At 44.2% G+C, this 18,761-nt stretch overlaps 1 long non-coding RNA gene across 2 annotated transcripts in view; it reads right to left on the minus strand.

Moving 5' to 3' along the window:
• The window catches only part of LOC134987313 (uncharacterized), a 31,992-nt gene extending 21,663 nt beyond the window's left edge, over positions 1 to 10,329 (minus strand). The window contains exon 1 of one of the 2 annotated variants that reach the window (XR_010192984.1): positions 10,135 to 10,329. This is a non-coding gene — a long non-coding RNA (uncharacterized LOC134987313). The remainder of the gene's footprint in view (positions 1 to 10,134) is intronic. The other variant, XR_010192983.1, reaches the window with a different exon arrangement.
• Positions 10,330 to 18,761: the final 8,432 nt, after the last annotated feature.

The raw sequence follows: 18,761 nt of genomic DNA on the forward strand, positions 1-18,761 counted from the left end.
GGAATGTGTTAGTCATCACCCATTATTTTGCATAACCAGGGCCACTGATATGAATCAACTTATGACCTTTTGTTATGATGCAGGGCCGAATTCCTTCGGCCAATGAACAATGGGATTGTAGGGACTATGAGATTGCATTGTGTGTGGGGCATAAATAGGCAGGCCGACCATATCCAACTGCACTCACTCTCATCAACGGTTATCTGCTGATAGCCGGGAGCTTGATATCGAGGCGCAGGCGATCATACCCTTTGTGCGTAAGTTTCTCTCCGTAATCATTGTCTTTCTGTGAGCCAATTTCTCTCCATCTCTCTCCGTCTCTCTCTCTCTCTCTCTCTCTCTCCTCTTTTCTCTTATATCTCTCATAGTAGATAGTATTGTATTGTATTGCATTTAGGTCAGAGTAGTATTGTCTTTTTGTATTTATTGTTTAGTTCTGTGGTTAGGAAGTCTCTGTTATATTGTAGTGTATCATTTGTACTGTTATCCCCTTTTACAAGTATATTAGATATAATACAGTTAATAGGCTTTGGAACCTAAACCAGTATCTGTGTATTTTCTATAGTGTTAAGTGTTCACTTGAGCGTCGGTGACGCTCAAGCAGCTTTGTAGTTAGTCAGGTTACACAAGGTTGCACTTACACCCTGTATTCACATTAAGGTATTCTGTGTATTTCATTGATAGAAGGTTTAGACATAAAGGTATAGCGTTGTGAGCGTCTGCGCCGCTGGTGATCTCCTCGTGGTCTCGAGCGTCTGCTACGCCATAGCGAATCATTACGTTAGTCAAAAGCCATTTAACGTGCTGTCCTGTGATCGCTGGGCCGTGAGCGAACGTGACGCTTGAGCGTCTCGCCTACGGCTGAGCGATCGTTACGCAACCAGCGTACCCGTACGGTACTTCTTAAGTAAACAGCGTACAGTGTTCTTAGCTTCATAAAGGGTTGTTTATACGACAAAGGAATTTAGCATTGTCAATTGGGAACTCGTCCTATACTTCTCACATCTGCACTAGGTAGATCAGCAGACATTATCCCCCAGCAAAGGGTGGGAGATTGTCTCATAGTGCTGGCGGGATAAGCGTCTGCTTCGCTTAGATAAAGAGTGCTGAAGGAATCCGGTAACCGGAAGTAAGAACAAAACGCTTGTGTCTTTTTAAAACTGTTTATTTTTCTTTTGTCTTGCGTACGCACGCATATATCTGCATTTCTGTTTCATTTTCGTATATCACTATTCCTGTTTGCCAATTTTATAGTTGATAGAAAGTGCTAAAGGAGATTTGCTGTTATTTCATAGTAGAGGTAATAGTTAAAGTATAGAACAACACACGGTTTGTCTAGGAGACAAGGCAGTCAGTGTGGATTGCGGTAGATGATCAGGGATCATTTACATTGATAAAAGTATATATTGTGTTACGGTGGATCCTTTGCATTGCGTACACGTGTCGCTAACAAAGACTAGCGTACGCAATCCAAAAGGCAGACGCACACAGCGTACATTACGCAACGTAGCGTCCGGTTACGCCCACGTAGCTCAAGTTGTGATAAAGTGAAGTAACGCAAAGGCGATAAGTAACGCACAGCGGTAGATAACGCGACGCGGAAAATAACGCAAGTCTATTTTTGGAGAATCTGAAATTTAGTTTAACAGATCCTGCTCCTAATTGGTAACACTGTTGGGCTAAAGACAAATTTCTGCGCAGAAATAGATATAGAAACAAAAGTGTACATGTGTTGAGTGAGTGTGTTTTGTATACAAAAGTTTATATAACTGTAAGGTGGAACCAAAAGGAAAGCCGGGTACTCGTCAAGGGACATACGTGTAAGTGACATATACGGTGGCTAGGGAGGCATCCCTGGTTAAATAATATTTGAGCATTAGAGTATAGCGGACCATAAGGTAACAGACCAGGAGGTCATAAGGTAACAGACCAGGAGGTCATAAGGTAACAGACCAGGAGGTCATAAGGTAACAGGTAAAATAGACAAAGAGGTCCGCTATAAAAGTCCAGTGGCACAACGCCTGGGGTGTTGGTGCAGAACCCATATAGGCCATAAGCTCTTGCTGAAGGAATCGCGGCCGGAAACATCGATTCCATTGATCTTTCAGTACATGACAAGTAGTGCTCGTGTACTGAACGATTGGACCGCACGTAATTGTGTGCAGTAGTTAGTAATCTGACCTAATACCATTAGAGTAAAGTGGTCACAAACGCTATTTGTACATTCTGACGTGATTTGTGTAATTTTTTATTTTTGGAAGGGAAGTTCGCTGGTCACTCAGGAACTATCCAACAACCGATACTTGCTGGGGAACGCGCCCCAGTAAATAAAGGTTCACAGGGGCCCTGGGTTGGGTACAGCAGCTCTGGTTACAGTGATTGCAGCACAGGCCAACGTGGGCGAGAAGTAAGTGGGGTACTTGATAAACCACCACCGCCGGCCTGCCCAAGGACATCTTGGTTTGTTTGTAAGGGTTCGCTGAAAACCTTGAGATAAAGATCCAAGGAGGAATAAGCAACGCCTGCAGATTATGGGGGCCATTTGTTCAGGTAGGGGGCGATCAACCTCGGTTCGGGTTGATTCAGAGAACCGACCAGTTGGGTCGGCACGATATGTAATGTGTGAAAAATACGGTAGTCACACAGAGGTTTTATGTGATGAATGGGAGAGAATGACTGTACAAGACAGGGACAAATTCCCAAGAATAGGTAGCTTCAGTCCAGTAGTGTTACAAAATTTAAGGAGGAGGATAAGTCTCATTGAACCAACGAAGAGACAAAATAAACATTATGAATATTTACAGTTATGGCAACAGGAAAGTGAATTACAAAAAGAGTCTATTGACTTTTCTGACTCTTATCTTGAGAGGAGAGACAGTGGCATCGGGAGAGGGGTTGATTGCGGAGAGAAAGACACAAGGGTGAACAATAAAAACGCTCTTAGCAACTGTAATATAGATTATAAGAATAAGTGTAATAAATGTAACAAGGATTATTGTAATACTGTTGAATGTACAACTATTAACCTGTGCAAGCTGCACCCCATGTCAAACCTCCCTCAGGAATACAAACAAGAAAGTGAGCCCAGAACGATGTCGGCACCTCTTCCAGAAGCCATCCTACAAGACATCCAGGTGGACACGACCAAATTGGTAAAGGCAATAATCAAACCCCCTAACGGAGGGTCAGGTGAGGTCGTGTCCACAGGTACGTACAATGTATTATATCACGCACAAACAAATGTACCCCATAATATAAGACCAAAACAAGGTGATGTAATTGAGTTTAGTCCTGTCAGGGTGATCACAGTCCCCAATGGGAAGACTGACGATCAGGGAACCATTCCCGTCAAGGACAGTGCAATGCGCCATCCCTGGTCCCGGACAGAATTGAGATCAATCATGTCTGATTACCCAGATCCTAGGAAAGATCTAACTGTATGATCAAAGATTCACAGAAGGTATATCAACTCCCTAGACAACGACATAATCATGGTATCCAAGGAATCAGGTAGGTACAGGGAAAGCGGTTGATGGTGATGAGCATCCAAGCGTTTGAGGAGGCATCAAATCAACCAAAACCCCAGGCCATTGGCACATGGAGGAAGCCCAGGATTTGTTATCAGTGTAGGAGAGAAGGGCATTGTGCTAGCAACTGTAATAACCCACATAAAGTTAGACCCCCTAGACCAAGAAATGAGCAAAATTACAATACACACCATTATAATCAAGGATCACATAGGCAGGAAAGGTGATTATTAGGAATGGAGGCAAGCCTGAAGTAACGGTTAATGAAGTGGGAGGTCATTCACTAAAGACACAGGAATGACCAGGTGAAAAGTTGTAAATGTATTTGTGAAAAATGTTTTTCTCTCCCTCTCTCTATCCCCATCTCTGACTAGTAGTGGTAAGAATTCACACATTGCATATCCACTTGGTCCTTGCAGAAGTCTACCAAACCCCAGCATGACCTCCGCCACAATGTATTTCTGGCCAGATACAGACAGTGGAGTAATGCAGGTGCTGGTGGGAAGGGACTGCTCAGGGAGACCATTAGACACATAGATATGACAGCCTAATAAGTCTGACAATGTTTTTCTAATGCTAACAATGTTTTCTTACAATGTTTAAAAATGCTTTGTTTCTCTTTTCTTATTGATGGTTATTGTCGAGTTATGTAATGTATATATGCACATGAATTGTTCTCTATCTCTTTTGTTTTTTTATTTTCTCTCTCTTCTCACTCATGTTTCCATGGTTTAAAGATGCTATGTCACCCTTCAGTTGGACCAATGGTAATGCCAGATTTTTGCTCCTTACAGAAAGATCGTCGGTTAGGAAGGAATATTGCATCACCAGAATGATCGTTTTTGAAGACTGAGAGACAACACCTTTGAGAGGACAGCAGAACAAGAACAACAAGACGAGAGAACTTATTATCGTAACGAGTTCTCTCCCCCTCAAACTGATTTTCTTATACCCCATTTACAAATTTCTTCTTTTCTCCTCCTGTAAGATGGACTTGCCCCAAGAGACTGTGATATGGATTTTTCCGTTAACCATGATGTTGACCAGAGCAGTCTGTTTCGGTGAGAGTACCAGTGAGGTCGAGAAAGGATCCAGAAAGGTCCTGATGACTGAGACGGAGGTGTAAATTTCCAATAGCAACTCAATCACCAAGCAAAGGCGAGTACCGGGCACGATCTAACAACCATGTTATCTGTAAACATTTTCTTTGAAGGATTGTTAGTTCAAAAAGAAAACTGTATCTGTAGGCTCGGTAACAATAATGCCAATCCAGTTTTAATAACCATATGGACCGGCATCCATTGAGTGACTATCACTCCTTAGTGGGTAGCGTGTTAAATGAGACAGATTGTTGGGTATGTTCTCAAGTACCTCAAGGGCATAGCAAATCAGGGCTAGTACCATTTCCTTTAACGGTAGGGGAGGTACTTGAGTTAAGTGGTGGGAGACCGGTGGACCGGAGGTTTAACATCTCCAGCCCTCCTAGTTTGAAGCTCCACCAATACCATGTGGATAGGTCCCTCTTATGTTTTAATATCTCCAATCCCAGAAGGCCGGGAAATTGGGAAGTGTCATGGAGCAACCTTACCATGACCTTTTCACATAGAGCAGATAGAATGCCTACAGATACAGAACTTGTACGCCACATAGCCACTAGAGGAAAATCTTTCCGGTATCGATATACCTTAGGAAATAGGATTACTAGAGTTGGAGAGGTATCACCAGGATACTGTGCACATATCATACAAACTGATACGTGCATTAGGCAGATGGAAGAATTAGGGTCAGGAGATTTCACCTGGAAGGTTTGTAACATGGTCATGTCCTTCTCCGTCCCATATGTTCTCCCCGATGATGCATATTTCATATGCGGGAGAAAGGCGTACAAGTGGCTTGCCCCAAACTCTGAAGGATTGTGTTATATTGGAAAAGTATTGCCTGAAGTGATGACTGTTACACATGACAAAATGAAGGACATACACCGTGGTGCCCAAGCTCCTTATACTCACACTCATTACGAGCACCGAGTTAAAAGACAACTGTCAGAAAGGTTAGAGCATCCGGCCTCCGATCTTATCCATGAATCCACCGGGATTCAGGTTCTGGTAGCGTTAGATTTCACTCGTACCGCTCGAGGAGTGATGAATTATAGGTACATTCCCGCACTCGCCAATTTGTTAGATAATATCACTGAAATGTATGATGACACGTTTAGATACACTGGAAGAGAACTTCAAGCTTACAAAACAGAACTAGTTCAGCATAGAATGGTTCTTAATTATCTTACAGCAGTAACAGGCGGATATTGTGTTACATTGGCAACACAGTACGGCATAAAGTGTTGCACGTATATCACAAATAGCACCGAGGATCCGGTAGAGGTCATAGACCAAAAGATGGATGATATTCTCCAATTGAAGTGGGAATTTCGTCGAAAACACAATCTCACCCTTGCTACTGTAGGTAATGAGCTGACTGGTTGGGTGTCATGGTTGAACCCGCGAAATTGGTTCTCCGGTTTGGGAGAATGGGCTCAAGGAGTCATAATGGATGTTGGAAAGTTCTACTATGTATCTTGGGTGTCGTTATATCGATTGGATTGATATTTAGATGCGGGCAGGCTTTAATGAGGTGCAAACAAAGTACAAAAGTGATGAGCTTGAGGAGTGAGGAAACTGTAATTAACCTGGATTTGATTTATGACCCAATGATAGAAACCAGAATGTGATGAAAATGCGATTATACGGTCCGTTTCTTTCACCTGTTTTTCTGCTTTTCTCCAAGATGCAAAGACCCCCTTGGACGTGGAAGTTGACGAGACGCTATACAGACAACAGACAAGCACCAAAGATGAAGTTTTGACAACCTATGATATGGACACTTGATGAACTTTGCCATGGATCCCCAGTTTCCCTAGTACTTTTAAACTCACGCTAGCCCAACATTTTTTTTGTAAATCTGATGGCTCAGACAAAGCTATTTGCTCATGCCTAAGGAGCAATACAGCGCAAAGAAGACGACTCTCAACAGATACCGAACACAACTTCGACGACAGATGTACATTTCCCTGACATAGAATATCATTGCATTTTCCATAAGTGTTCTTTATCTTCATCTCTACAACCCTCAGGTAATAACACACATAGACGATAGGGAATACAGGCACAGATATCAGCAACCACATACCTCCCCCATTCATGTATCATCAACTAAAATGTGCATCCCCATTTTGTTGCAACCACAGCCGAAATGAGCTCGGTAGAGTTTGACAGCCCATCCACAGACCCTTAGTACGGGATAAGAAGGAATTCAAATGTATACTTCGCAATACCTCGAAGCTTGATTTACCACACGTACGGCACGATGATACATGACCCTCCAAACATGGACTCATACACACATGCTTCTACTTTCTCACTAGGTCATACCCTTTTCACACCTACTCCTCTCTTCTTCCTTACCCCACCATGGAAATCAATTAACCCCTGACTTACATTTTTCTCCTTAAACGTTTTGTGGCAGTTATTATTGACTGCCAAAGGGTGGACTGTCGAAGTCAGAAAAATGTCTCTATGCACGTTGCCATATTTGCACCGCACACTGGTCCGTGCTGCGCGTGCGTGCGCTCTCCCGTGGAGGCGCATACCCGCAATAGCGTGTACTCGCAGGCGCGGTATGCGTATTTACGGTAGAGTTTACGTAGTCGTAGCGTGCGACCCATTCGTTACAACTGTTCACAATTAATGTAGTTTATAGATCATGGTCCCTTTGATAGATTCTGAAAGTTTGGTTAAAATAGAATGTCCCTGAGCTGAGGAATCCCTCTTTGCATCGTACGAAGGGTCTAACAGGAATCATACAGCAGTGTTTGGTACCCATCGGAAGAGTATTTAATTAGCAATATTCCGGTGTTGGTTTGGAGCGTATTAATTGCTCGTGCGAATAGTTATGGACATAAGAAGTTATGTCCATTTATTTATTATTATTTGTTCTTACTTAGTCATGCATCTGAACAGTTGGAGACAGGCATCAGTAGGTCTCAAATGTCTCTTTGACCTCAGAGATCCCCCAAACAATAGTTTGCATGTTAAGAGGGCCTCATATCTACACATGCATAAGGTAAACACAGGAATAGTAATTGAAGATCAATTGTACTCCAAATCAGTATCTTTCCCGCAGACGGAGTACAATAGCCTTTAATTACACTGAGCTTTTGAGACTCAATAAGGAGGGCCAACACCTGTGTTTACAAATGGGGCTGGATTTGTATACAGGAGAATGAGGGCTGAGATGTCATTGTCTCAACTGAAAGTGGACATCATGAATATAGAACAAAACCCAGACAGGATTCTGTTTTGTATTCGCCAAACAATCGCTCTCCAGAAGACAGGAATGTGTTAGTCATCACCCATTATTTTGCATAACCAGGGCCACTGATATGAATCAACTTATGACCTTTTGTTATGATGCAGGGCCGAATTCCTTCGGCCAATGAACAATGGGATTGTAGGGACTATGAGATTGCATTGTGTGTGGGGCATAAATAGGCAGGCCGACCATATCCAACTGCACTCACTCTCATCAACGGTTATCTGCTGATAGCCGGGAGCTTGATATCGAGGCGCAGGCGATCATACCCTTTGTGCGTAAGTTTCTCTCCGTAATCATTGTCTTTCTGTGAGCCAATTTCTCTCCATCTCTCTCCGTCTCTCTCTCTCTCTCTCTCTCTCTCTCTCTCTCTCTCTCTCTCTCCTCTTTTCTCTTATATCTCTCATAGTAGATAGTATTGTATTGTATTGCATTTAGGTCAGAGTAGTATTGTCTTTTTGTATTTATTGTTTAGTTCTGTGGTTAGGAAGTCTCTGTTATATTGTAGTGTATCATTTGTACTGTTATCCCCTTTTACAAGTATATTAGATATAATACAGTTAATAGGCTTTGGAACCTAAACCAGTATCTGTGTATTTTCTATAGTGTTAAGTGTTCACTTGAGCGTCGGTGACGCTCAAGCAGCTTTGTAGTTAGTCAGGTTACACAAGGTTGCACTTACACCCTGTATTCACATTAAGGTATTCTGTGTATTTCATTGATAGAAGGTTTAGACATAAAGGTATAGCGTTGTGAGCGTCTGCGCCGCTGGTGATCTCCTCGTGGTCTCGAGCGTCTGCTACGCCATAGCGAATCATTACGTTAGTCAAAAGCCATTTAACGTGCTGTCCTGTGATCGCTGGGCCGTGAGCGAACGTGACGCTTGAGCGTCTCGCCTACGGCTGAGCGATCGTTACGCAACCAGCGTACCCGTACGGTACTTCTTAAGTAAACAGCGTACAGTGTTCTTAGCTTCATAAAGGGTTGTTTATACGACAAAGGAATTTAGCATTGTCAATAGAATAGACATACTTACTGTTCCCGCTGGCTCAGGCTCCTCGTGCAGCTTCTGGCACATCCAGGGCAGCCAGGGAGAAGAAGGCGGAGGAGGAGGGAGGGGGACTCGGGAGCCACAGCAGCACCGTGTAATTGGTGGAGGCACTGCTGCTGCTGGTTCTCTCCTTCACCATAGGCTGCCCTCCGCCGCTGTGAATGTTGGGAAGCGCATCCCAGCATTCACAGCGGCGGAGGGCAGCCTATGGTGAAGGAGAGGGACAGCAGCAGCACCTCCACCAATTACAAAGCGCTGCTGCGGCTCCCTCCTTCACCTCCCTCCTCCTCCTTCACCCCCCCTCATAATCAGTGCGCCCCTCTACTCGGCGGCGGCGGCACACAGCGACAGCCAGGCGGCATGTAATGAGTCAGTTTGACTCATTACATGCCGCTCTGGCTTTGGGCCCCTGGACAGTGGCGGGCCCCAGTGCATGGCACCGCCTGCACTGGTGGTAGTTCCGCTACTGCTATGGGGGTAATTCAGACTGGATCACTGCAGCGGCAGCGATCGCAGTCTGAAGCCCTTTGTGGAGTGTGCAGGCCACCCCGGGAGGCCCGATGAGATGCTAATAGCATTATGTTACTTTTATCTTTACCATAAGAAAGACAGCCACAGTAGGGAATGTTTTATCTCCTGGGACTGAGCTGTTCAACTAGAACTGTGCACTCCTGGCTTCAGTGTCAGCCCTGGCGGAATTACAAGGGTTATAAACTTTTCAGAGAAAGTTTAACCCCTTGCCAGGCTTGGACTGGCCCGTCGGGGTACATGGGAAACCACTGGTGGGCCCTCTGCCTGCTCTAAGGATCAGGTTCCAGACTGTGCACTTGAATTATACATTATACACGTTACCTTATACTGGACTATGGTGTATTTTCTACAGTGCATTGCTGTTATTAATCTGGTACATTATCATGCATGCAGCAGCTGAATTTACTGTATATATTTATGAAGGGGCCCAGACATTGTACTCTCTAATGGTTAGTCAAACCAATGAGGTGGCAGGCCACACCCCCTCTGCAGACTGACCACACCCCTAAACATGGGCCCCTACCACTGCATTCCCCCGGTGGGCCCTACATGCCCCAGTCCGACACTGCCCCTTGCGATGAAGCGGTTCTCAGTTACCTGCCTCACCACAGACACACGACACTACATTTGGATCATGAAAAATAATGTGCCACTTACTTTATTCTGCAGCCGGATCTGGCCCGTGATTCTAGCCAAGATGTACATTTTCAGGATCAGGAGAGTACTGTAGAACACGAAGGACAAAAAGACCTCATTTTCCATCTTGCTAGCCGGAATGAGTGCAGCAGCCACACAGTAGTGTGAATGTGAATCTCAGACAGCAGTAGAGGGAGGGAAGAGAGGAAACAGAAGGAGTGCTTTATTGACCAAAGAAAAAGAGGAAATTCAGCTGTGACCACAGAACAAACCAAGATTATGTCTAAAAAATATCTATAAACTCGTCTCTGTACGCTGGAAATATTATTGATTAAAAGTCGACCTATCGGAATAAATTCACATTTTCAAGTTACCATTCAGTAGTATATGAGACATCCCCTCTGTAACGTGTTATGCTAAGTTTTCCAGGAATTCCTGATGTCAGTAGCACTTTATGCAAACAGCAGCCAGGTGCCTGATCATCCGGCATCTCTCAGTATTATCCAGGGGCGGATTGGGATAAAAAACTAGCCCAGGAAATTTCTGGAAGCAGCCCTAATGGAGGCGAGGTCTGTTGAGGGGATGGGTCTTGATAAGGGGGATGGGATCCCTCTCCATAGGGCCTTATTCTGAGTTAGAGGAAGTTGTGGCTTCTTTGTGTCTTTTGCTGCAGTTGCATCTGTGACTTTATGCTAATGCCCCCTCCATGGTGTACATCCATGTGTCAGAGTATGCAAAGACTGGCACACCCACTTTCAGTGCCTATAGATGCTGCAATTATGATTTGTGCATTTTAAAATGCTACAATCGGTTGCACCAGTGATACCTTCACCAGCCCTATGCTATGTGCAGGTCATCCGACTGAGTATGGCTTCCGGTGTGAGTGATTCATCATCTCTGTATGCAACCACTATCAGCAACAAGGCCGTGTCACTCCAATATCATGCCCATACTACATTACATGTACGTCTGCCTAGCCAACCCCTTGTAACCTCCTAGGAGCGCCCAACACATCTCTAATACACTTCTTCATGCTTGTGTCTGAGTTGCAACTCTATATGGACACCATCAGGACACATACACAGTGCAACTCAGATGCATTTGCAGATTAAAAATATTACACAAGAAAATATAACACTACACAATACACAATAAAGCAATGCCACTGCAGGGGAAAAAAACACACACACACTGATATAGCAGTTTAAAATAATTGAATAACAATTAAGTTTTTTTGGTAGATTTATTGCATGTGAAATTTACAGAGCTTACGATAAAAGAATATTATGAACTGAACATTGACACGTTGATTTTATTTTATATACTTGTTATTACAGTGTTACATGATCCAATCAAATTTGCAGACCAATTATATACATAAACCAATTACAATTTATTTAAAATATATTATTAATTCATATACTCCCCTTATGGGGGATTTCCAATTAATTAGCTCAACATCTTGTGATTATGACTGTTTAGTATTAAAATACATTTTACCTTTCACCGACTTTCGATTATCTTTATTTTGCAAAATACAATTCCTTATTTTGCAAAACACTAGCTAACCGCAGTCTTGTGATACTGCACAGCTGGCCTTAACTTCTTGTTTATACTAAAAATCAAAGTTTTTGCAAACATATAAAAATTACATTTAAAGCAACAGTTTCTTTTAAGCAATACACAATAGACAAACTGACACTCAGCTTTCATTTTGTATTCACTTATCCACATCATTCCTTTTTTTGCCAATATACTTGGCATTTTAATACACAAATTAGAAGGTTTGGTTTTACAATTTTTACTGAGGGTTAGGTAGACGCACAACAAAGGGAAAAGGTGGATTTACGGGGATGGGCCTGGCGCTAATGCTTACCGCCCGTGGCCACAGGTAAAAGCTATTATCTTACTTCTGCTCCATGTGTCCCTGCCTCGGTCCACTGCCTTTGTGTGTTATTGTTGGTTTGTAACTCTTTAAAGTCTTTTTGGAAATTGTAAGTTTGTATATATATTTACAGGTTTTTTTTTAGCTAGTTGACATGCTTTAGTTAAAGCTTTGAGCTTTGCCAATTGGGCTGAGTGTGGTGGTGGAAGTGGGGAGGAAAAAACAGTTTGTGTATTATTTACAACAGCATATTTTGATTGAGTAGCACTTGTTTTTGTTTGTTTATGGCAGCTACTATTAACATAGTAAACCAGATTAGGATTTTGGAGTGGTGTTTTTTTTAGGTTTACCCTAGGGGTGGATTGTTTATTAACATATTTTAAGCAATTATGTGGGACATGTTGTTTTACTACTTTTTTTTTTTTTTTTTAAACTTATTAGTTTCATTTACCGGTAAAAGTGTAGCAGGGTTTAAAATGTTGCACTTAATGAGGGTGATGTTTGTGGGCATAATGAGGGCTAATTTTTACTTTGTTAGACGTGCTGCAGTAACATGTTTTGTTTTTTGGCAGGTAAGCAGGGCTGCTACGGCATGGGGAACATAAACTTTTAAAATATATTATTAATTCATATACTCCCCTTTTAAAATATATTATTAATTCATATACTCCCCTTATAAAAAAAATCCAATTAATTAGCTCAACATCTTGTAATTATAACTGTTTAGTATTAAAATACATTTTACCTTTCACCAACTTTCAATTATCTTTATTTTGCAAAATACAATTCCTTATTTTGCAAAACACTAGCTAACCGCAGTCTTGTAATACTGCGCAGCTGGCCTTAACTTCTTGTTTATACTAAAAATCAAAGTTTTTGCAAACATATAAAAATTACATTTAAAGCAACAGTTTCTTTTAAGCAATACACAATAAACAAACTAACACTCAGCTTTCATTTTGTATTCACTTATCCATATCACACACACATTGGCCCCTACAGGAAAACAATAAAACACATTGACACTTACAGGAAAATACAAACAAGCACTTTTGCCCCTACAGAAAAAAAACTAAAAAACATTTAACCTGATAGGAAAAGACAGATTGTCCCTCAACATGAAAAACAAATTAAATATGATGCTCAGGAGAGGTGTATATTGTAACATGAGGACACATTACCTTCTCTGGGATCATCTTGATCTACACTCCCATGACTCAGTGAGAGCTGCTTTTGGAATTGGTAGACAAAAAAGCACACCTGTAGGTATCTCGCAAGCAGATTCATGCTACATAGCTTGTATTTTGATGTGAACATATAGGCTCGCTAGTGATGTGGGAAAGTGTGGCTGTAGTGGTGGTGGTGATGTTGCTAAACTTGCAGACTAAAAATGTACAGTATATTAAAATGAACCATGAATATATACAAAGATTTGAGTAAAAATGAAAAATATAGTCATAAAAAAGAGGATTAGTGCTAAAAATAAGGATACAATAAGTGAAAAGAACAGTTAAATAAAAAAAAAATATGAAATTAATAAATATAGAAATAAAAAAATAAATAAAAATTAATAAAAGCTGATAGTTGAATGAAAACTGAGAAAAGCAGTATGGGCAGTAAATAAAAAAATAAATGCAATGTGAATAGAGTAAGTGGGATTAGGATGTTACGAGAACATGAACCGCGTGGGGTCTTGAGGACCGAGTTTGAGAACCTGTGCTCTAATGATCTTCACCCCTAATGCAGACTATACTCTAATGACCCCTGTCCACTTCTAATGCAGATCCCTGCATTGGGGTTGTGGGTAATGAGACAGGGTCTGCACAGTCTTAATGTGCCTAGCAGGCCTGGTGACAGGGGGGGTCAAAGGGGACACCTGTACCAGGCCCCAAGCATCAGGGACACAAAAAAAACGGAGCCGCAGCACCTGTTGATGATTTCTAAACGGACTGCTCCACTCGGCCACTAATTAACTTTAATTAATCACCAAACCGCAAACACCCCTTCCCCCGTTACAGTCTCACTTGGTCCAGTCCCGGTGTGATGATGCTGACGTCATTACGCTGTGATGCACCGGCCGTTCCCCGTCACTTGCTGCTGCCGCATAGCACCATGCCCAGCGCTGCAGTGTTATCCCGAGCTCTAACTACTCATACTCCTTTCAACAGTGCTGCTCCTCGGCGGCAAGCAGTACTAGTACAGAGAAGGATGATGCGGTGCTGTGCAGAGTGTACATAATAACAATGTAATCTGAGGGGCATTATTTCTCTGACGTCCTAGTGGATGCTGGGGTTCCGAAAGGACCATGGGGAATAGCGGCTCCGCAGGAGACAGGGCACAAAAAGTAAAAGCTTTAGGAACAGGTGGTGTGCACTGGCTCCTCCACCTATGACCCTCCTCCAAGCCTCAGTTTGTTCTTTGTGCCCGGCCGAGAAGGGTGCAATCTAGGTGGCTCTCCTAAAGAGCTGCTTAGAGTAAAAGTTTTGTTAGGTTTTTTATTTTCAGTGAGTCCTGCTGGCAACAGGATCACTGCATCGAGGGACTTAGGGGAGAAGAAGTGAACTCACCTGCGTGCAGGATGGATTGGGCTTCTTAGGCTACTGGACACTAGCTCCAGAGGGACGATCACAGGTACAGCCTGGATGGGTCACCGGAGCAGCGCCGCCGGCCCCCTTGCAGATGCTGAAGAGAGAAGAGGTCCAGAAATCGGCGGCTGAAGACTTCCCAGTCTTCTTAAGGTAGCGCACAGCACTGCAGCTGTGCGCCATTGCTCTCAGCACACTTCATACCAGCGGTCACTGAGGGTGCAGGGCGCTGGGGGGGGCGCCCTGGGCAGCAATGAAAGTACCTATAATGGCAAAAGATACATCACATATAGTCCCTGGGGCTATATGGATGTATTTAACCCCTGCCAGGTTGTCAGAAAAACGGGAGAAGAAGCCCGCCGAAAAGGGGGCGGGGCCTATTCTCCTCAGCACACAGCGCCATTTTCCCTCACAGAAAGGCTGGAGGGAAGGCTCCCAGGCTCTCCCCTGCACTGCACTACAGAAACAGGGTTAAAACAGAGAGGGGGGGGCACTAATTTGGCGATATTTATATATATATAAGATGCTATAAGGGAAAAACACTTATATAAGGTTGTCCCTATATAATTATAGCGTTTTGGTGTGTGCTGGCAAACTCTCCCTCTGTCTCCCCAAAGGGCTAGTGGGGTCCTGTCCTCTATCAGAGCATTCCCGGTGTGTGTGCTGTGTGTCGGTACGTGTGTGTCGACATGTATGAGGACGATGTTGGTGAGGAGGCAGAGCAATTGCCTGTAATGGTGATGTCACTCTCTAGGGAGTCGACACCGGAATGGATGGCTTATTTAGGGAATTACGTGATAATGTCAACACGCTGCAAGGTCGGTTGACGACATGAGACGGCCGGCAAACCAATTAGTACCTGTCCAGGCGTCTCAAAAACACCGTCAGGGGCTTTAAAACGCCCATTTACCTCAGTCGGTCGACACAGACACGGACACTGAATCCAGTGTCGACGGTGAAGAAACAAACGTATTCCTCATTAGGGCCACACGTTACATGATAAGGGCAATGAAGGAGGTGTTACATATTTCTGATACTACAAGTACCACAAGAAAGGGTATTATGTGGGAGTGAAAAAACTACCCGTAGTTTTTCCTGAATCAGATAAAATAAAATGGTGTGTGATGATGCGTGGGTTTACCCCGATAGCAAATATTGGCGTTATACCCTTTCCCGCCAGAAGTTAGGGCGCGTTGGGAAACACCCCTTAGGGTGGATAAGGCGCTCACACGCTTATCAAGTGGCGTTACCGTCTCCAGATACGGCCGCCCTCAAGGAGCCAGCTGATAGGAAGCTGGAAAAATATCCTAAAAAGTATATACACACATACGGTGGTTATACTGCGACCAGCGATCGCCTCAGCCTGGAGATGCAGTGCTGGGGTGGCTTGGTCGGATTCCCTGACTGAAAATATTTTATTGATATAGAGCATTTAATAGGATGTATTCTATATATATGCGAGATGCACAGAGGGATATTTGCACTCTGGAATCAAGATAAGTGCGTTGTCCATATCTGCCAGAAGATGTTTATGGACACGACAGTGGTCAGGTGATGCAGATCCCAAACGGCACATGGAAGTATTGCCGTATAAAGGGGAGGAGGTACTTGGGGTCGGTCCATCGGACCTGGGGGCCACGGCAACAGCTGTTTACCCCAAGTCACATCTCAGCAGAAAAAGACACCGTCTTTTCAGACTCAATCCTTCCGTTCCCATAAGGGCAAGCGGGCAAAAGGCCACTCATATCTGCCCAGGGATAGAGGAAAGGGAAGTAGACTGCAGCAGGCAGCCCCTTCCCAGGAACAGAAGCCCTCCACCGCGTCTGCCAAGTCCTCAGCATGACGCTGGGGCCGTACAGGCGGACTCAGGTGAGGGGGGGGGTCGTCTCAAGAGTCTCAGCGCGCAGTGGGATCACTCGCAAGTGGACCCCTGGATCGTACAAGTATTATCCCAGGGGTACAGATTGGAGATTCGAGACGTTTTCTCCTCGCAGGTTCCTGAAGTCTGCTTTACCAACGTCTCCCTCCGACAGTGAGGCAGTATTGGAAACAATTCACAAGCTGTATTTCCAGCAGGTGATAATCAAAGTACCCCTCCTACAATAAGGAAAAGGGTATTATTTTTCCACACTATATTGTGGTACTGAAGCCAGACGGCTCGGTGAGACATATTATAAATCTGAAATCTTTGAACACTTACATACAAAGGTTCAAATCAAAATGGAGTCACTCAGAGCAGTGATAGCGAACCGGATAAAAGGGGACTATATGGTGTCCCTGGACATCAAGGATTACCTCCATGTCCAAATTTGCCCTTCTCAACAAGGGTACCTCAGGTTCGTGGTACAGAACTGTCACTATCAGTTTCAGACGCTGCCGTTGAATTGTCCACGGCACCCCGGGGCTTTACCAAGGTAATGGCCGGAAAGATGATTCTTCTTCAGAGAAAAAGGCGTCTTAATTATCCCGTAATTGGACGATAGCCTGAAAAGGGCAAGGTCCAGAGAACAGTTGGAGGTCGGAATAGAACTATCTAAAGTAGTTCTACAACAGCACGGGTGGATTCTAAATATTCCAAAAATCGCAGCTGTTTTACGACGATACGTCTGCTGTTCCTAGGAATTATTCTGGGCACAGTCCAGAAAAAAGGTGTTTCTCCCGGAGGAGAAAGCCAGGGAGCTATCCGAGCTAGGAACCTCCTAAAACCAGGCCAAGTATCAGTGCATCAATGCACAGGAGTCCTGGGAATAATGGTGGCTTCTTTCGAAGCGATTCCATTCAGCAGATCTCACGCAAAAAAATTTCAGGGGGATTTGCTGGACGAATGGTCCGGATCGCATCTTCAGATGCGTCAGCGGATAATCCTGTCCCCAAGGACAAGGGTGTCTCTTCTGTGGGGGCTGCAGAGTGCTCATCTTATAGAGGACAGCACATTCAGCATTCAGGACTGTGTTCTGGTGACCACGGATGCCAGCCTGAGAGGCTGGGGAGCAGTCACACAGGGAAGAAATTTCCAAGGAGTGTGGTCAAGTCTGGAGACTTCTCTCCACATAAATATACTGGAGCTAAGGGCAATTTACAATGCTCTGAGCCTAGGAAGACCTCTGCTTCAAAGACAACCGGTGCTGATCCAGTCGGACAACATCATGGCAGTCGCCCACGTAAACAGACTGGGCGGCACAAGAAGCAGGAGGGCGATGGCAGCAAGGATTCTTGGCTGGGCGAAAAATCATGTGATAACACTGTCAGCAGTGTTCGTTCCGGGAGTGGACAACTGGGAACCAGATTTCCTCAGCAGGAATGAATTCCACCCGGGAAAGGGGGAACTTCATCTGGAAGTTTCCACATGATTGTGAACCGTTGGGAAAGACCAAAGGTGGTCATTATGGCGTCCCACCTGAAGAGCCAGGTCAAGAGACCCTCAGGCAATAGCTGGGACGCTCTTGTAACACCGTGGGTGTACCAGTCGGTGTATGTGTTCCCTCCTCTGCCTCTCATACCCAGGGTACTGAGAATTATAGGACGGAGAGGAGTAAGAACTATACTCGTGGCTCCGGATTGGCCAAGAAGGACTTGGTACCCGGAACTTCAAGAAATACTAAGAAGGGTCTTGATTCAGCAAGAATCATATCTGTTCCAAGACTTACCGCAGCTGCGTTGACAGCAGGGCGGTTGAACGCCGGATCCTAAGGGAAAAAGGCATTCCGGAAGAGGTCATCCCTACCCTGGTCAGAGCCAGGAAGGAGGTGACCGCACAACATTATCACCGCTTCGGTGAAAATATGTTCCATGGTGTGAGGCCAGGAAGGCCCCAAGGAAGAATTTCAATTCGGTCAATTCCTACATTTCCTACAAACAGGAGTGTCTATGGGCCTCAAATTGGGGTCCATTAAGGTTCAAATTTCGGCCTGTCGATTTTCTTCCAGAAAGAATTGGCTTCAGTTCCTGAAGTCCAGAAGTTTGTCAAGGGAGTATTGCATATACAACCCCCTTTGGTGCCTCCAGTGGCACTGGGGGATCTCAACGTAGTTTTGGGATTCCTCAAATCACATTGGTTTAAACCGCTCAAATCTGTGGATTTGATATATGTCACATGGAAAGTGACCATGCTGTTGGTCCTGGCCTCGGCCAGGCGAGTGTCAGAATTGGCGGTTTTGTCTCACAAAGCCCATATCTGA

The sequence above is a fragment of the Pseudophryne corroboree genome, assembly GCF_028390025.1.
Source record: "Pseudophryne corroboree isolate aPseCor3 chromosome 8 unlocalized genomic scaffold, aPseCor3.hap2 SUPER_8_unloc_3, whole genome shotgun sequence".
NCBI lineage: Eukaryota > Metazoa > Chordata > Amphibia > Anura > Myobatrachidae > Pseudophryne > Pseudophryne corroboree.